This window comes from Mytilus edulis, chromosome 6 (genome assembly GCF_963676685.1).
Source record: "Mytilus edulis chromosome 6, xbMytEdul2.2, whole genome shotgun sequence".
Lineage (NCBI taxonomy): Eukaryota > Metazoa > Mollusca > Bivalvia > Mytilida > Mytilidae > Mytilus > Mytilus edulis.
Genome location: NC_092349.1, coordinates 63,708,968 through 63,726,566, shown reverse-complemented (window position 1 = coordinate 63,726,566; position 17,599 = coordinate 63,708,968). Strand labels below are relative to the sequence as shown.

Genomic DNA, 17,599 nt, shown 5'->3' with positions numbered 1-17,599 from the left:
GGAGACACTATGCTGACAGCAATACCTGTCACAATAATAGCTATTGCATACAATTGAAAGTAGGGTTAAAAACATTAATATCTTATTTATTATGAATCGGCTTAAATAGCAAAATATTTGTTGGCAACCAGATTTATTTACATCATGTACTGTTATGTCATTCTTGCAGACATCGTAAAGAATCAGAATTATAATTTATAGTATAACTAAATGAAAAGCTCAACACTATTTAAAATTGTCACAGATATTGTTTTTTTTTTGTATACAGCAAGTTTCTCTACACTGTACAATTCATTTTTAAAATGAATTATATTTCGAGTTCTACACTGTGATGAAATTACGAAAGATCTTTGCGTGGTTCTTACTGCGGAGGACAACATGTTCCAACCCATTATGGAATATATTTGATAATAAACAACGAATGCAATTATATAATTAATTAAGGATAGGACATTTTAATGAGTTATATCAAACGAGATCGTTGGCTTATAATCACAAGATGTTTGTTGTGTTACTGTATATAAGCTTACATAAGAAACTATAACACTTAACGTATAGATAATGTTTTATTGGATTTATGAATAATGCCTTAAATGTTTTATGAGGTCTCAAATGACATTATATTGTAAATGCCCATTGAAAAACATTTCAATGTATGTTTTTGTTTATGCATACGTATTTCTTTCAATAGGTAAAGGACCTTGAACTTGATATCAATATATGTGTACTTTTATAACGCTTGATATCTAAATTAAATTTAGTATGCTTTGCATGAATGAAAAAGAAAATAAACCCCCTAAAAATACGGTATCATTTTATGATATCTTAGAACATTTTAATGAGAATTTTAATATGAATAAAAAGGGTATATATGTCAATTTGACAGCAACCCGAAGGCAAGTAACAAACAGTCGTCTAGAGCGCAACATACAGGCTATCTCAATAGACATGCCATATTGTCACAATGTGATATTGTAATCTGTAAATGGAAAGAAAGTCTGTCTAAACTGTAACTAAATTAAACACAATAACGGGAAATATTTTGATACACGATACTAGTGACTTTGTAAAGGGAAATAAAAATGTGGCAGGCGTTAATAGTACTTTGAAACCTCAATTTTACACGTTTTAAAATCAATAAAATGTTGCTCGAGATTTAAAATGTGCATTTACGTTTGACGATGATTCACGGTTAAAATTATTTGTTTGCAAAATGTGAATAGTCTCACTTTATAATAAGACATGACTCATTGTAAAGACTAATAATGTGAACGTGCAAAGTGCACGTAATACATGTGTTGCTCTTATATGATGTCCGGTACTTATGTAACAATATAGTGATGAGAACATCAAGTTCAAATGCATCCATCATATTATGCAATATGGTCGACATTTAAAATAAATGAAAAAATGTTTTCAGCTGGATTTATTCACATGGACGATTGTAAATGTGAATGAAGGGTCAACATGTAGAATGTAAGGAGTTTCATAGCTCCCAATCATTACAAAAGATAGATATTTTTATTCGGGATACTGTTTCCGTGGCAACGAATGTCGTAGAGGGTTTTTTATGTGGTTTTGATCATACATTACACGCCCCTTCCGGAGTACCCGAGATCACCCCCAGATTTTGGTGGGGTTCGTGTTACTTATTCTTTAGTTTTATATGTTGTGTCATGTGTACTAATGTTTGTCTTTTTCATTTTTAGCCATGGCATTGTCAGTTTATTTTCGATTTATGAGTTTGACTGTCCCTTTGGTATCCTCATTTACCCACAAACTGCATTTATTTGTACATATCATACAAAAAAGCATACGTTAGTGCACGTGGTTAGTTCCGATGCATTTTATAATGTTCTAAATAAAATGAATCACCATTGACATTTAGGATAAGCGACGAACAACAAATAATAATAAAACGTTTTATAGAAAATTGGTCTTTTAATTTTTCTTTCGATGGTCGTATCAAAATTAATCTTGTGTACGATTATAGACTAAAATATCAGAAAATAACGAATATAGTTCTAAAAAAGCAAAGGGGCGGAAATGAAATTCTATTAAACCTGTTAAGATGTTTCCAATGCTTTTAAATTTTAGTCTTTTTAGTAGTTAAAAGTGGTTTGATAAAATCAGAACTTTAATGGCTTGGATAAAAAACACATTACGTTTGATAATAACTATTATTAATGGATTGAAAACCATAGTACATTAACTGAACGGGGTCATATAAGGCAAAATTCCCTTGTTCATTGTCATTCAAATAATTGATAATTATTTTGAATAAGAGAAATTCCAATGAAGTCTAAGTGTATTGGAGAATTTTGCTTGTCGTTTTTTTATTTTTACCGTGATTGTTTCTGTCTATCTGCTGATGAAGATTGTTGATCCTCGAAGGGCATCGTCCGCCTCTTTTCCTGAAAAAAAAATATACAAACTACCTTAATTGTTGGAGGCCGTAGGTTGACCTATAGTTGTTAAGTTTTGTGTCATTTAGTCTCTTGTGGAGAGTTGTCTCATTGTTTTAAATAGTTTGGACTGAATTTTTGCAGTAAGTTGTTACAGTACTAGCTTAACAGTGTTGAACTGTTACGAGTCCATTTTCTAATTTTCTGACTGATTTTGCATGTCTAGCATTTCTTTTTAATGTATTAAATTTTTACCTGTCATTTAATTTCACTTTCACTTTTATTTTCATTTTTTTTTTAAAATTTTCAGCATACTTGTTCTCAATCTTAAAAAAGTTTATTCACCTTACTTTTATTATCAAAGAAAATGACTTAAAGTAACCTTTAATGCAGTATGTATGCCATTAGCTTTTAAAGATTTATAAATTGTAAGTTGTGAGTTGAAGTCCTTGGCTGGTACATTGTACATGATTTAGATTTGTTTTTCACACATGAATACATTTCAAAGTCAGATGAAACACATTTTACTGATGGACCAGACAAGACTATTTCTCATTATGTTATATTATATATCTCATCGAGCAAAAAAATACCGGACAACCTTGCAGTATAGGGTCGATCCAGGTTAAAGGAACGAGCAAGTAAATTTGAAGTCCTTGACTAGTACATGATTTAGATGTATTTTTCACCCATGAATACATTTGAAATGAGATAAAATACTTTTGCATTGATGGACTAGATTTGGACGTTGGTTTTCTCGTTTGAATTGTTTTACATTTGTCATTTCGAGGCATGTTAATCCTGACTAAGCAATACCGGTTTTGCTGATAGTCGATGGCCTACGGTGACCTATAACTGGTGACTTCTTTTGGTGGAGTGTAGTCTCATTAGCCATTAATTTTTATAAAACAATAAGTTTGAGATTGTTGGTATAATATATTTTCAAAGATATGTTTGCTTGCAGTGCACATTTGAATCCTAATTAAAGAAATTAGTTTCAACATATTCTATTTACAACAACAGCAAACTCAACTGAAAGAATGATAAGACACACGTTAATCAAACTTAGAACGTTTTTTCATTATATACACTTGCAAGTTTCAATAAATCAGGAAAAGCGTTTCGGATGCAGAAAAAGTAGTTTATCAAGTATCTATATCATTTCAAGATTATTCCAGGGCGGTATCGTCCCTGGTATATCGAAGAGACTCTAAAATCGGACCGAGGCCTTAACTCTTTCTAGCAACAAAGGAAAATGTTGTTCTTTGAATCTAACTTTGTTTGTCCAGATACAGATTACGACCTTGGTCCTACTTAACATATGAATTAATCTAAATCATTTACTGTTTTTGATTTGTTCGGATATAAGAGGTATTTGTTAAACTTTTAAGAGCAATTCCACAAAACATGGTGCGTCAAATCCGGTTTCATACGAAATAAGGAGTTTTCGGAAATTATTCTTGCACTTCATTGCATGAAAATATTAACATACAACACGAACCCCACCTAGTTTTTGGTGGGGTTCGTGTTGTTTATTCTTTAGTTTTCTATGTTGTGTCGTGTGTACTATTGTTTTTCTGTTTGTCTTTTTTATTTTTAGCCATGGCGTTGTCAGTTTGTTTTAGATTTATGAGTTTGACTGTCCCTTTGGTATCTTTCGTCCCTCTTTTAAGCCACAAATATGTATCTATGATGTTTTAAAGCACCATTCTTTTTCATTTGGTTTTTCTTTAAATTGTTTTTTTTTTTTAATTTGGAATGACATGGTAACTAAAGCTTGAAAACAGAAAAACAGAGTTGAAAATATTTTTTTACTTCGGATGATAGTTTTTATCATATATGCACTGACATGTTACGTTAAATTTTCACTGTAGTACTGGACAGGGTAAAACTTTACTCATGCCAAGTACATCTTTATTTGAAACAAAGATAAATTTATGGAAAACATACGTTTTAAGGGCATACGATACAGTTACAGTGGAGGTAATGACGTTGCTAACGTAAAATGTTATTTTCGCGACGTCAAACTGTGACATACCGGGAAAAGATGCATTTTTAGACTGATTTTAACTTTCAAGTTGATTTAATTTGAAAACGAGTGCATGGACCCCTATTTTTTAAAACGACATTTTGTTTCATTTTGCAGGGAGATTATGTGCTTCAAATTTTATAAAACTGTAAATAGTGCAATTTTTTTAATGTTGATAAATATACAGCCAAAAATTACGGTTTTTTCGCAATTCATAACCATTTGATAAATATGAATTATTTCTGAATAAAAAATGCATAAGTTTTTAAGATACTTATAAAATACAAATTATTTAACAGAAAACAATTTGTGTTTATCTTTTAAAACAAAAAAGTTATGGATTTCTTTCGAAAGGGAAAATACGGCCACAAATCTGAATTTTGAGCAAATATACAATATTTCGACCGCATTTAACTCAAAAAGTAGCAAATGATGGTATATTTTTTATTACATATTTGATTTAATCAGGCAAAAAATAGCCTATATTGAAATTTTCATCAAACTGTAAATACGGGATCAAAACTATATCGTATGCCCTTAAATTTTCCCAACCGAAAGGTTGCCTCAACATGTAATGATGTATATCTATATTGTTTATTTAATTAATTTTTTTTATAGTTTTTTTTCTAATTTACAAGAATAATATAAGCCTACACGCTTCCTTTTCCTACATATATTTCCTCACCACCAAGTTTCCGACCCATTTTTGTTTTTTTATATGGTCAATGACATCCTTAACTCAAATTATAAACATATTAATACATTATAATAGTTTGTTGCGATATTTTTCATGGCACATATTTTCTAGTTGAATAGATGATGGGAACCAAGTTAAAAAAAAATATAAAAAATCCATTGAAAAAAAAAGTGCAGAGATCGTATAAACAAATATCAAACAATCAATATTATCTTGACTATCTAAATGGAATATCGAATATCGAATAACTTCAAGTTCAAATCGAGAAAAAAATATATATACATATACCTACGACATGTTCTTATCAATAATATCGTCTTGTTGTAAGAGGACATCGCATCAGATCTAAAACTTATAACATCTGAAGTACCAAGCTGAAAAATTATTAAAATGCAAAGAGCCGATGAATTCACTTCTTGCTTTACAAAGCGTACGCCATAGTATTGTAATAATTAGTATATTGAGGGACAGCAGCTGAGCTTGAAAAGTAAGATGAATAGTGTTTCGGGACCTAAAGGACCTAATTTTTCGGTCAAACAAAGAAGGTTGTATTTTTTAACCTCCTTGGATAAAATGTTTTCAGTTGAGTTTTGGAAGGATAGTATTCATCTTCAATAACAATAATGTCTTCACAATTTCTTTTGCATTATATGTATGAAATAAAGTTTATGTTCAGTGGTTGTTAGTCGTTATTTGATACCCGTCATACATTTATTTAAAGACATTCACATTGATGACATTTTCAACTTGACAAACAGCAATGATACACGACATGAATGTTATCAGATCAGGACTATAATTGATGTTTCCATTACAAGTGAATCCGATCATCTTGTGTACATATTGGACGTTTGGTTGGTTTTATTATGTTTAATTTACATATTGGCTGCTATTTTATTAACCAACTAAGTACATTATTGCCAAAAATGACTGGTTATTGAAAATAACATATTTTCTGTAATGGCCCTGTTTTTCTGTAATGGCCCTGTTTTTTCTGTAATGGCCCTGTTTTTCTGTAATGGCCCTGTTATTTCTGTAATGGCCCTGTTTGTCTGTAATGGCCCTGTATTAATGCCCAGCTTGTCTGTATTAAGCCCAGTTAGGGTTTTTAATAAATTTAATAAAATTAAGCTGTAAAGAGTATAATACCTTTTTGTATTTTATTTAATTTAGTAACCTGCAACAAACATTAAAGAACCATATAAAGGGATCACTGTTCATCCTGTTTTTCAACACATAACTTCTTTCAACTTATCTTGGATATTTGGTATATTTAAAGCTTGATCATGGTGAAGTACAAATTATTTTTTTTTCAAACTAAACTGTAATTAAAAGAGTAAGAGAGTACACAAAGTTGGAAGCAACACATACACTTTTTTCAGTTGGTTAATAAATGTATTAAGAAATGGGTGTTTTTATAATGGCCCTGTTATAAGTCCTTGGTCAGTAATAATGGCCTCGGATGTCTGTAATGGCCCTCGGCGTTGCCTCGGGCCATTACAGACTTTCTCGACCATTTTTACAGACCTTGGACATATAACAGGGCCATTATAAAAATACCGATTCATTAATACTATAATAATAGTCGTTTAATTATGGTTTAACTATGATTTTGTGCGTTATGCAATAAGAAAAAGAAACGTTTAGTCTGTGGAATTTTAGTATGAGATAAATCTGGCACAATCTTTGGAATTATGGCAACCTTGATTAATTGCCAGATGATGCAACTATAATTTTGCTTTTGTTCTCTCCTATTGTCCCAATGTAATTAGGCAGAGATGAGTTTCTGATAGTTGTTCTAGGACAATTACATATTGGCATTTAAGACGTATTGGATATAGAAACAACGTACACTATCACAGACAAACAGTTTGATAAAGCAATTTTACATGTACCTGTTTATTAATCGCATCGCTACAAACTAGCATATTGGCTTGAGGTATAGGGGTAGGGGGAGATCTAAAAAAATAAAAATGGTCCACCCCGCCGCATTTTTGCGTCTGTCCCAAGTCAGGAGACTCCGGCGTTTGTAAGTCTTGTATGATGTTTTAATTTTAGTTCAACTATATGTTTTGGAGTTTATTATGACGTCTATTTTCACTGAACTAGTACACATTTTTGATTAGGGGCCAGCTGAAGTCTGCCTCTGGGTGCAAAGTTTGGTCGCTGTGTTAAAGACCTATTGGTGGTCTTCGGCTGTGTCTGCTATTTGGTCGTGTTATTGTTTCTTCGACACATTCCCTATTTATATTCTCAGTGATATATCTACAAGAAGTGAATAAATTGCACAGAGCCGGTTTGATATAATCTCATTGTTTTAATCAGTCGCTTTGTAACTTGTTTCTTAATTTGTTTTTAAGTTGAATTAAAAAGGTTTCCATAACTTTAATGTACTACCGATGTTTAAGACATCTGAATCAGGAAGATTATAAAATGTAGTTTCAAATAACTGACTTGATCTGTGTTTTGTGTTACAATTTAATAAGCATTGTGTATAAGTTTCATAACATTTGGTTGAGACAATCCCATGTTTGAGAACGAAAACTTTTTTTTTTCCATTTGTAAACGGGCACATAACTCTAGGACAGTAAAGGTGACGCCAATCAAATCATCAAACTTGAAATGTGTTTTGTGGTTAAAAGTATTGTGTATACGTATAATATTTGGTTGAGGCAAACATAAGTAAGAGAACTTATTGACAATCATACCACATCTTCTTTTTTTATATTCACACTAATTTTGAGACACAGAGTAAACGTGCGTTTGGTCGGGTAGACATTCAAAATTTCCTTTATGACGACGTTAATGTATTTTATTATAGTAAACTCGACTAGTAAACGCAAAAAAAAAAACCCAACGAAATATGTGCACGCGGCGTTAATGTGCGTTTGCTTTCTCTAATGGTTGGTCTGCACGCAGCTGTACGTACAGACGGACATACAGGCAGACAAGGGGAACACGTAATGCTCTTTCTGTCGCGATAGGGGCTTAGAAGGAAATCATGATTGTTTTAATATACTGTAATTTACATTTTTGATACTAACTGTATACATATGTTATCTCATGCTGTGATGGAAAAAGTATATTAATATTATTTGTCATTAACAAATAGTATGCAAATTTGGTGTTCTCCTATAAACCTCGTATTACAAAGGTAATAACTTATCAAAGTTTTTTTTATTTAACGTGCATCTGTGTTGTGTCTTTCCTTTGTTTGTTTGGCTTTTTTTTTTTGGCTTTTTTTTTTTGGCTTTTTTTTTTGCTTTCTTTTCTGATTCTCCCCTGTACGCATTAGCAACGCCCACACATATGCATTTTAAGTGGCAAAAATAAATATGATTTGTTTATCCCCGAGTTTCTTTCTGTCCACTCTTTTAATCTTTACATAGCTGATTCTGTTTTGCTCCTGATTGATACGAATATTGACACGAAGTATATAAACTAAGCATACATTTTTGTACCTCAATAAATCCACCATTAGATTAATACAGAGTTTTAAAGCAGAGGAAAACCAAACAGAATCGAGACTATTCTTGTATTTTCTTGTGGTCCGTATGCTAACATGTGTGACCTTTCAATATCGTTTTGTATATTGGGTTGCTGTCATTGGTCGAATTTTCATATAACAAACTAAAAGCGAAGTAAAAAGGAACAAAATAAAAAATCATGTAAAAAAAAAAAAGCGCGCGTACCCCACCAATTTGAACGGGCGTTTTGACATAAGCTGATATGATTACAAATACCTGTTCCTTTAGTATTTAATCGTCAACACAGGATATGTGTAAATTTTTATATGCTTGGGTGAATATTGATTTCAATTTAAATAGTACTTTTTGCGACTGATACGTTTGTACCAAACACAATATTCAAGGACAGACGTAGCGTTACCAAATTGTCGAAACCTTAATCAAAGTATCTGATCAATTAAGTCTCACACCAGACCAGTACTGATGTGCGCAATAATAAATACATTGTAATGACCTTCACCAAATATTTAGGTATTTAAACACCACTTCAAAAAGTTTATATTTGTAAATAAGTATCTTTTAAACTGTAAAGTACATTTTACGGTAAGATAACAAATCACTTAACTACAAGCCCATAAATGATACGTGTAAAAAACGACAGCCAAGCAAATTATTACATTTGTAAGATAACGTCTCTAATATTTCATTTAAAGGATGAAAATAAATGTCATTAATAATATTTAAAAAGTAATCAGCATAAGGAGTTCATAAGCAAGGTTGCCTTCCACGGTATCCATTAATTTAATATGAAAAACTATCAGATTAAGAAGCATTAATATATTAGGCTTAGGGAGCTACCATTTGATTTTTATTGAACTCTCACTTTAAATTATATTTTACAGTCATTTAAATTTCAGCATTTTTTAAAGAGTACTGCCACTTGTAATATTGGTTGCCATATGACCCTAAAGCCAAATGAATAGCAGGGTTCCCTGGTTTATTTGTTAGCCTTGTACAAATAAATGTTTGACACCAAGTCAAGAGAAATATTTATGATTTTTTTTTTATTTCCAACAAGGATGTATAACTAACATAATTCAAATAAATCTAATATACATCCTTCTTTCCAAGAAAAGGGGGAGGGGGCTAGGATGAATAATTTTGTCCTGCATTTTTTTTAGCTCTTATCTCTGTCCTGCCTTTTTATTTTTCACTCTGTTCGGTCCTGTCTTCTTTTTTTTTTATTTATCCTGACCTATTTTTTTACTCAAAACTCCTGTCCTGCTAATTTCTTCAAATTGCATCCTAGCCCCCCTCCCATAAAAATCAAATGGTAGCTCCTTTATTAATTATTAAACTATGAAAATAAATAAAATACAAAAAATCTAAATAACTATTACTACAATGTAATTGTCCAGCAACCTGTAATTCATAAAAGCATTATTTTAATCGGAAATATAACATAAAATCTAACACGTGCATTAAGATTGTTTTACAAATATTTGGCATGCATGGCAAAACATTTTTTTTTTGTGTAATTTATGTACCCCCACCCTTCGTTTGTCGAACGAGCATTTAACCTCAAAGAGGAGGTATGGTTTTTTCTATGTTGTATAAAAATATTCTGATCATCAATTTGATGAAAAAAATCTTGTAAAGCAGAAGAGAAAACATAATATTCTGAATCCAGATTTTCCCCATACCTTAAATTTTGGGACTCAGAATAAAAATTTTATCACCCCGTTTTTTTAAAGTTAAATGGTTGCTCCCTTTACTTATCAGTAAATGAACCAATATTTAGATATATCAGTCAATGGTCTTTCGTTATAATGATGTCTGGTCAGAAGTTAAACAATTTGGTTGAACTCTTGTTAGTAAGAATAGTCACCACTATTATGTCGGTTATCTCTTATGCAATGTCGTTAGATAAAATATATTGCTTGACCTTAGTTTTGACCTCGGTGTACCGGAAATATTAACTATTAAAATTTTTAAATGAAATAGTAGTATTTTCACAGGTAGTTAATATATGAAAAAGTATTTGCATGGGATGTATGCAATTGGTTTATGCGTCGCAAAAATTTTATATAAAAAGATCACAGTGTTAATAAATAAAGCCTTTAACAGAAAAACAAATATAAAAAATGGTAAAATTACAACATCCAATTGTCGAAAGAGTAGACCACGATTTAAAATATATTGAGTCTCATAACTTGTAAATCCTTTACTATCGTATCGATGCAAGAAGCTGGGTTTGGATTTTTTTTTTGGGCTCTTGGACTTGCGAATGAAAGACTTCAAGCTTCAGTATGTCATAATTGGCAAAATATCACTTACACATATTTTATATTTTATAGCCGACTAAACAGTATGGGTTTTTCTCATTGCTGAATGCCTATAATTACTTACTTCCACATAATTGAACTTTTGTCGATATTTGTCATTTGCAATCATACATGTACCACATCTCCTTAATTTTATGTTCACTATAAGTTTTTATAAATTTTGCGGGCAGTACATTTTTGTACGTCAATTGAGCATGCATGAAAGCATATAAGACACAGATCGATAACGGTCTCCGAATTTAAATAATTTTTCAAAAATTGGCGTTTTCTGTGGAAAGAAAAAAACTGTCTCAAAGACAAATTTAGGGAGTACTAAACACCACATTTATACGTCATACCACAAATTTATTCAACTTCGTATGGTTTCAGAGGAGTTGCGGCTATACATATGGAAGTTTTTAACTACCTTAACTGACTAATTAGCCCTTGCACGGTCATATGCTGCGGCTAAATGAAATCGGTCTCTTCTGAAGTAGTGTAAATATAAAACGAGATCTAGATTCAAGCAATGAAAGTTCATATTTCAAATTAATTAAAGCTAATAGACAACTTTAGAGTTCGATGCATTTCTGTCAAAAACTCTGGTTTTAGTGAACGTCATTTGTGCGTTTAGGGGCGTCGTCACTTCCATTCCAATGTTGAGCGAGTGGTTGGAAAACTATAATTCTATATTGTACGAATTATACGACAAATTGAATTCTCAAAATTGACAATCAGCATTGATGTCATTAGGGAATTGTCATTAAGTACCTACAGAGCAACCATTATTTCTAGTTTATCCTGCACAATGACGATCACCAAGACGCTTGATGAACGTAAATAGTGCAGGGATTCTGGCGACCTCCTCTATCTGGTAAATGACGTCATAAAGGCGCGTATAATTGACGAGCTTTTTCCGGTGACGGATGAACTCGAAAGAGGTCTATACACCTTATCGCTATTCCCGGCTGACCCGTCCGCCTGAACTTTTGACGTCAACAACAATCACTTTTCCATTGTGGCGTCAGACATTTTGTTTTATGACGTCAAAATTTTACGGGAACCTGTGTGATTTCCAGCAATGGCGGACAAATAGCGATAAGGTGTATTGGGAAAAACTGTACCTCCTCATAAAAATGTTATTGTATTACAGCTTTATCATTGCAAATACCTTACGTAACAAAGAGTAAATGTCAATTGCTTACAGATATAACTTCACTATAAGACTTTGGCAGCGAAACAAAATAAAACGCTTTTATTTTTAATTACAAGATGTTTGATAATAACAATGTAAGAGTTATGCAATAGACAATGGTAAATCAGCGCCACTTTTGTTTGTTTTTACATAGAATTAAACAGCATTTACATATGACAATATAGACATATATAATATAAAAGTCCCTTATGTGACAGACTGTTAATAAAACCATAGACAAAACGATCTGTTTAACGCTAAAACAATAGGCGAAAAACAAACATGACAGGACAGACAACAGATACTCAGGCTCATAGAAAATGGGGTGATGTTAAGAGTCTTCGTGAGCGCTCAATCATCTCCCCTACTTGGACCAGTGGTGTAACAATACATGTTATAGAACAAACTGTAATCAATTGCAAAGTGTTGACTAATCAGATATACACGAGGAACAAAGACCAAAAAACACAATAGAATAACCAAAGATACCGTGTACCAATGCACTTACTGAACGCCAAAGTTCAAAGCAAGTACAGCCAATAAATAAATTGAAATATCAAACGAATGTTTAAAGTTCAAGTTTGTACAGAGTAAGTTATGTAATAGATTGTAAGTATATCCTTATGTCACAGTTGTATATCACAATGCTATTTTATATTTATAAATTGAATATTGACGAAACCTATTCAAAATTTGATAACGAAATATTTTATTGATAAAAAGTCATAGGATATGCACTTAAATACAGACGACGACAGCCTGCAGAAAATCCCATAGTTTCGTCTTGAATAGCGTAATATCTTTTTGATTTAGACCTTGACACATATTTGAGTATATAAACACGATCTCAAAGTGAGAATATATATATCGTTCAAGAACCAAGTATCATTGTCAGATATATAATGAACCGGATTATATCTTACTTCAAAGTAGATTTAATAGAAATCAAACGTTATTCATTGTTCTTGAAAAAAATCTGCTAAAGCACTTCACGTGTATGACCCACATGCATATACAATTGATTTTGCAGAATTTATAAATTTCACAGTTGCACTTATTACCATGTACTTGTTGTTGTGATAACTTAAACTACATGGTTTCATATGCGATCTATATATTCAGTTACATAACATTGTTAATATTTCTGTCCCCATATGACCCGAGAAATAGTTAGGCATTTAATATCATTTATAAGATATGTAGAAATAAACCCGAGACATTTACACTAATGGGACTTGTTACGTTTTGTAACATGATTGGCCTTGATTTATTGAGGATTATAAAGAAATAAAACAAAACAAAAACATGTGAATTAATGAAAACCCTACCTACTTGTAAAATCATGGATTGATTGGAGTTAAATGCCACTTTCATCACTTATGGACAGTTTCATGTGTTGAGGACGCTGGAGTGCCCGAAAGAACAACCACAAATGGTTGAAAAAATGACAATCCATTGTAAATTTACTAATTATTTAACCAATACGGGACGGACGGACGGGCGGACGGATGCACAAATTGGAAAACATAATGCACTTCTACTATCGTTCGCAAGCAGAAAATAAGTACTAATATCTTTTTAAACCGACTAATTTAAAAGATGTGAAATACTTGTAGTAGATACGGGTTACGAGTTTCGGTAACATTCCTATACGGTCTCATTATACAAATAAGTCGTACCTATACGGTCTCATTATCCAAATAAGTCGTACCTATACGGTCTCATTATCCAAATAAGTCGTACCTATACGGTCTCATTATCCAAATAAGTCGTACCTATACGGTCTCATTATCCAAATAAGTCTGTCGCAATGACAAAAGTTATCACCCTGCGTACGCAAAACATCAAGAATACATATCGGAAGCATAAATCAAAGAACTCCATTAGTGTTGCAATTGCTATAAAACCATCTCCGATAATTTTCCAGTTGATTTATAATCTTATAATTTGTGATATTATAACCATTATCTATTGATTTGTCAGGTACCTAGTCGTGATACTTATCATTGGAAATTATTATCTTTCAACATAGTTATAGTTTTCGTGAACTCATCTTCTTGAAAGGTTTAAACAACACTAGTTATCAATTAACGTTCCAATATATACATAGGAATATGTGGCAAACACACCAATGGATATGTTCATTAGGCGAAACTGGCTTATTGACATAGGGGACTGGTTAAGTAATTTTAAGTACATTGTCTGACTCTGTAAAAATATCGTTGTAAACGGGAAGTGAACAAAAAATAGTTGGCTTTTGGATACATTGTTTCCCAAGAGAAAAACAAACTACTCGGTCGTCCATCTTACTTAACTACTGTAACGTATAATTTATTACCAATGCTCACAATATCACATTGCCTGAAATACCCCAAAAAAAAAAAAATCATTGAGGAGCTTGAATAACAATTCTCAGCTAGTCCTTTACACTTTCACTTGTGTGCCTTATTGATCCTCCATGTAGTGATTTGTGCCATTACACCGTGTAGAACGCCACTTGCGGGGTGTCGGCTATGTTTGACATGGGGTGGCAATTTTGAAGCGACGAAAAAGTAACAAGGTAAGTTCAAGCATCAAAATTTCTTATTTCTAGAACTCTCAGTACCATATAATGTATTGCACGGAAGGAACCGCAACATAATCTATTTCCTGAAAGCAGAAGCAATCGTTTTCAGTGCTCAGTTTTCTCAAACACCTAGCCCTAGTTGTCCGTGTTGCAGATTTTGTGGCTTTACATGCAAATTTCGGTATGAAAAACTACTTTACACAGCCATCCCCCGTATCGTTTATATAGAATTGTATTCCTCTCATTGACTTATACCAAATACCAGTTTCTTAGTTAAAATTAATTGATTTTAAAACTGTTATTCATCAAAATATAAAGTGTCGCTCGGGGTGTCAGATTTTGCGTCGCAAGGGGTAGAGGCTTGTCATAAAAAAAGAATACATTTTCTTATAAATCGATCTCTATCTGATACTTTTTAAATTCAAACACTGCTACACAAATATGAACATAAATGTAACAGAAATTTAACCTAGAAAAACACAGGTTACATCAAATTCTTTAAATTTTATTCAAGTCCGGTTCATTTAGAGATATGTATATAGTCAGAGTAGACCTTCAAAGTAGATATGAAATGATAGATGTGTAACAGAAAACGGATAGTTCTAGCTGGGCGATTACGAACGAAATAACTGTCTTGAATCATTTTTTCTTGTAAACCTGTTCCGTTGTATATTTGTGTACAAGTCTTTGTTTTCTCATTGACAATTGTAGTATCATCGTCTTCAGGATTACTTGAAGTTGTGTTGTCATTCGCTGAAAAAGATGCCGGTGAGTGTTTCATTGAAGAGAGTGTTCTAATTCTTTTAGGAGTAATGGATTTTTGCGGCGTGCACGAGTGCTTTTTAGATGAACCTGGTGATGAACTATGATGCATTTTGGCTGGTGGAGGTTTCGGGCATATCTTATATTGAGGACTATTTTGTGATGTTTTGGTTTATTGAGCCATAGCCTTGACTTTTTTTACCATGATATTGACTGAAAAGGAAAAGAAATCGTTTACCAGCTTGAAAACTAAATATTTTAAGCCATTTTGTTACTTTGAATGAAATCAAAAGCACATGTTTTCGAAAAACTAAGGATTTTCTTAACCCAGGCATAGATTACCTTAGATGTATTTGGCACAACTTTTTGGAATTATGAATCCTCAATGCTTTTCAACTTTGTACTTGTTTGGCTTTATAAATATTTTGATATGAGCGTCACTGATGAGTCTTATGTAGACGAAACGCGCGTCTGGCGTACTAAATTATAATCCTGGTACCTTTGATAACTATTATAAGACCAAAAACAGGCAAAATGAAAAACCCTTATTTTGTCATGGTAAAGTAGATGTGAATGAAATCAAAAGCATATATTTTATAAGACCAAAAACAGGCAAAATGAAAAATCCTTGTTTTGTCATGGTAAAGTAGATGTGTTTGAAATAAAATATATTATATGAAGACTAATACTATTTTTTATGACAAGCCTCTACCCCTTGCGACGCAAAATCTGACACCCCAAGCGACACTTTATATTTTGATGAATAACAATTTTAAAATCAATTAATTTTAACTAAGAAACTGGTATTTGGTATAAGTCAATGAGAGGAATACAATTCTATATAAATGATACGGGGGATGGCTGGTAAAGTAGTTTTTTATACCGAAATTTGCATATAAAGCCTCAGAATCTGCAACACGGAAAACTAGGGCGAGGTGTTTGAGAAAACTGAGTCCTGAAAACGACTGCTTCTGCTTTCAGGAAATAGATTATGTTGCGGTTCCTTCCGTGCAATACATTATATGGTACTGAGAGTTCTAGAAATAAGAAATTTTGATGCTTGAACTTACCTTGTTACTTTTTCGTCGCTTCAAAATTGCCACCCCATGTCAAACATAGCCGACACCCCGCATGTGGCGTTCTACACGGTGCATTAGTTACATGTACTACAAATTAAGTCATTTCGTTTTCTTGATATCAAATTAACCTTGTCAAATCTTCAGAATGTTTTCCTTCGACTTCGAACGTATTTTCATTTCTATAGATATAAATATTATTTTTTAGAAATACAAACAATATTTATTTGCTGAAAACTAATCGAATGTGTATATGTTGTAGGCATTTATTTTTTATTTTTTGATGATGTATGTAAACTCTTAAGCTTGTTGAACAATGTTCAGAAATGCTATTTCGATGTTGGAGAATAACTGTTATGTTCGTCGTTGGTTTTTTTTTTAGGGGGGAGGGGTATCTCCATGCAAAATAACATGAATATTGAGACAGTACAATGTTTTAACGAGGGCGGACTTGAAATTTCTTAACTGTAAAATAAAAGATGTGGTATGATTGACAATGAAGCAACTATCCACAAGAGACCAACATAACACAGAAATTAACAACAATAGGTCGCCGTATGGCCTCAATATTGCCAATAATGAGCAAAGCCCATACCGCATAGTCAGCTATAATTGAAAGAATGAGAAAAGAACAAGAAGTCGGTCTTGTATAATTTTCATTTTTTGTACTCAGTCTGGTCCATATCGATTGGAAAATTCTTTGGGAATTTTTTTTTGCAATATACATTGTATGACCCCTTAGAAAATTGTTCTAGACAACAAACGACAATCACTATTATTTTCAAATATTCACATCTCTGAGGCATATAATTAGGTTTTCTTCTTTAAGTTGAATGTATCCTGTCAGGTTTCACACATGATGTATTTAATCATTACGAAGGAAAATAAGTAAAATAGAAAAGGCTGCATTGAGTTAGTATCATAGGAGTCAAAGGTATTCTCTTTGACATTTCAAAACCATTCGGCTTAATATGATAAATTACAGGAAGTGACAAGTTCTCACTCTTTTCTCGTGAGAACATATTTGCCAATTCTGTCGTATCAATACAATGGATGTTGATCGCTTAGCTTTCATGAT

At 32.3% G+C, this 17,599-nt stretch overlaps 1 protein-coding gene across 4 annotated transcripts in view; it reads left to right on the top strand.

Moving 5' to 3' along the window:
• LOC139528098 (Na(+)/citrate cotransporter-like) overlaps positions 1 to 17,599 on the top strand; it is a 78,890-nt gene that overhangs the window by 7,661 nt on the left and 53,630 nt on the right. The window lies entirely within an intron of this gene.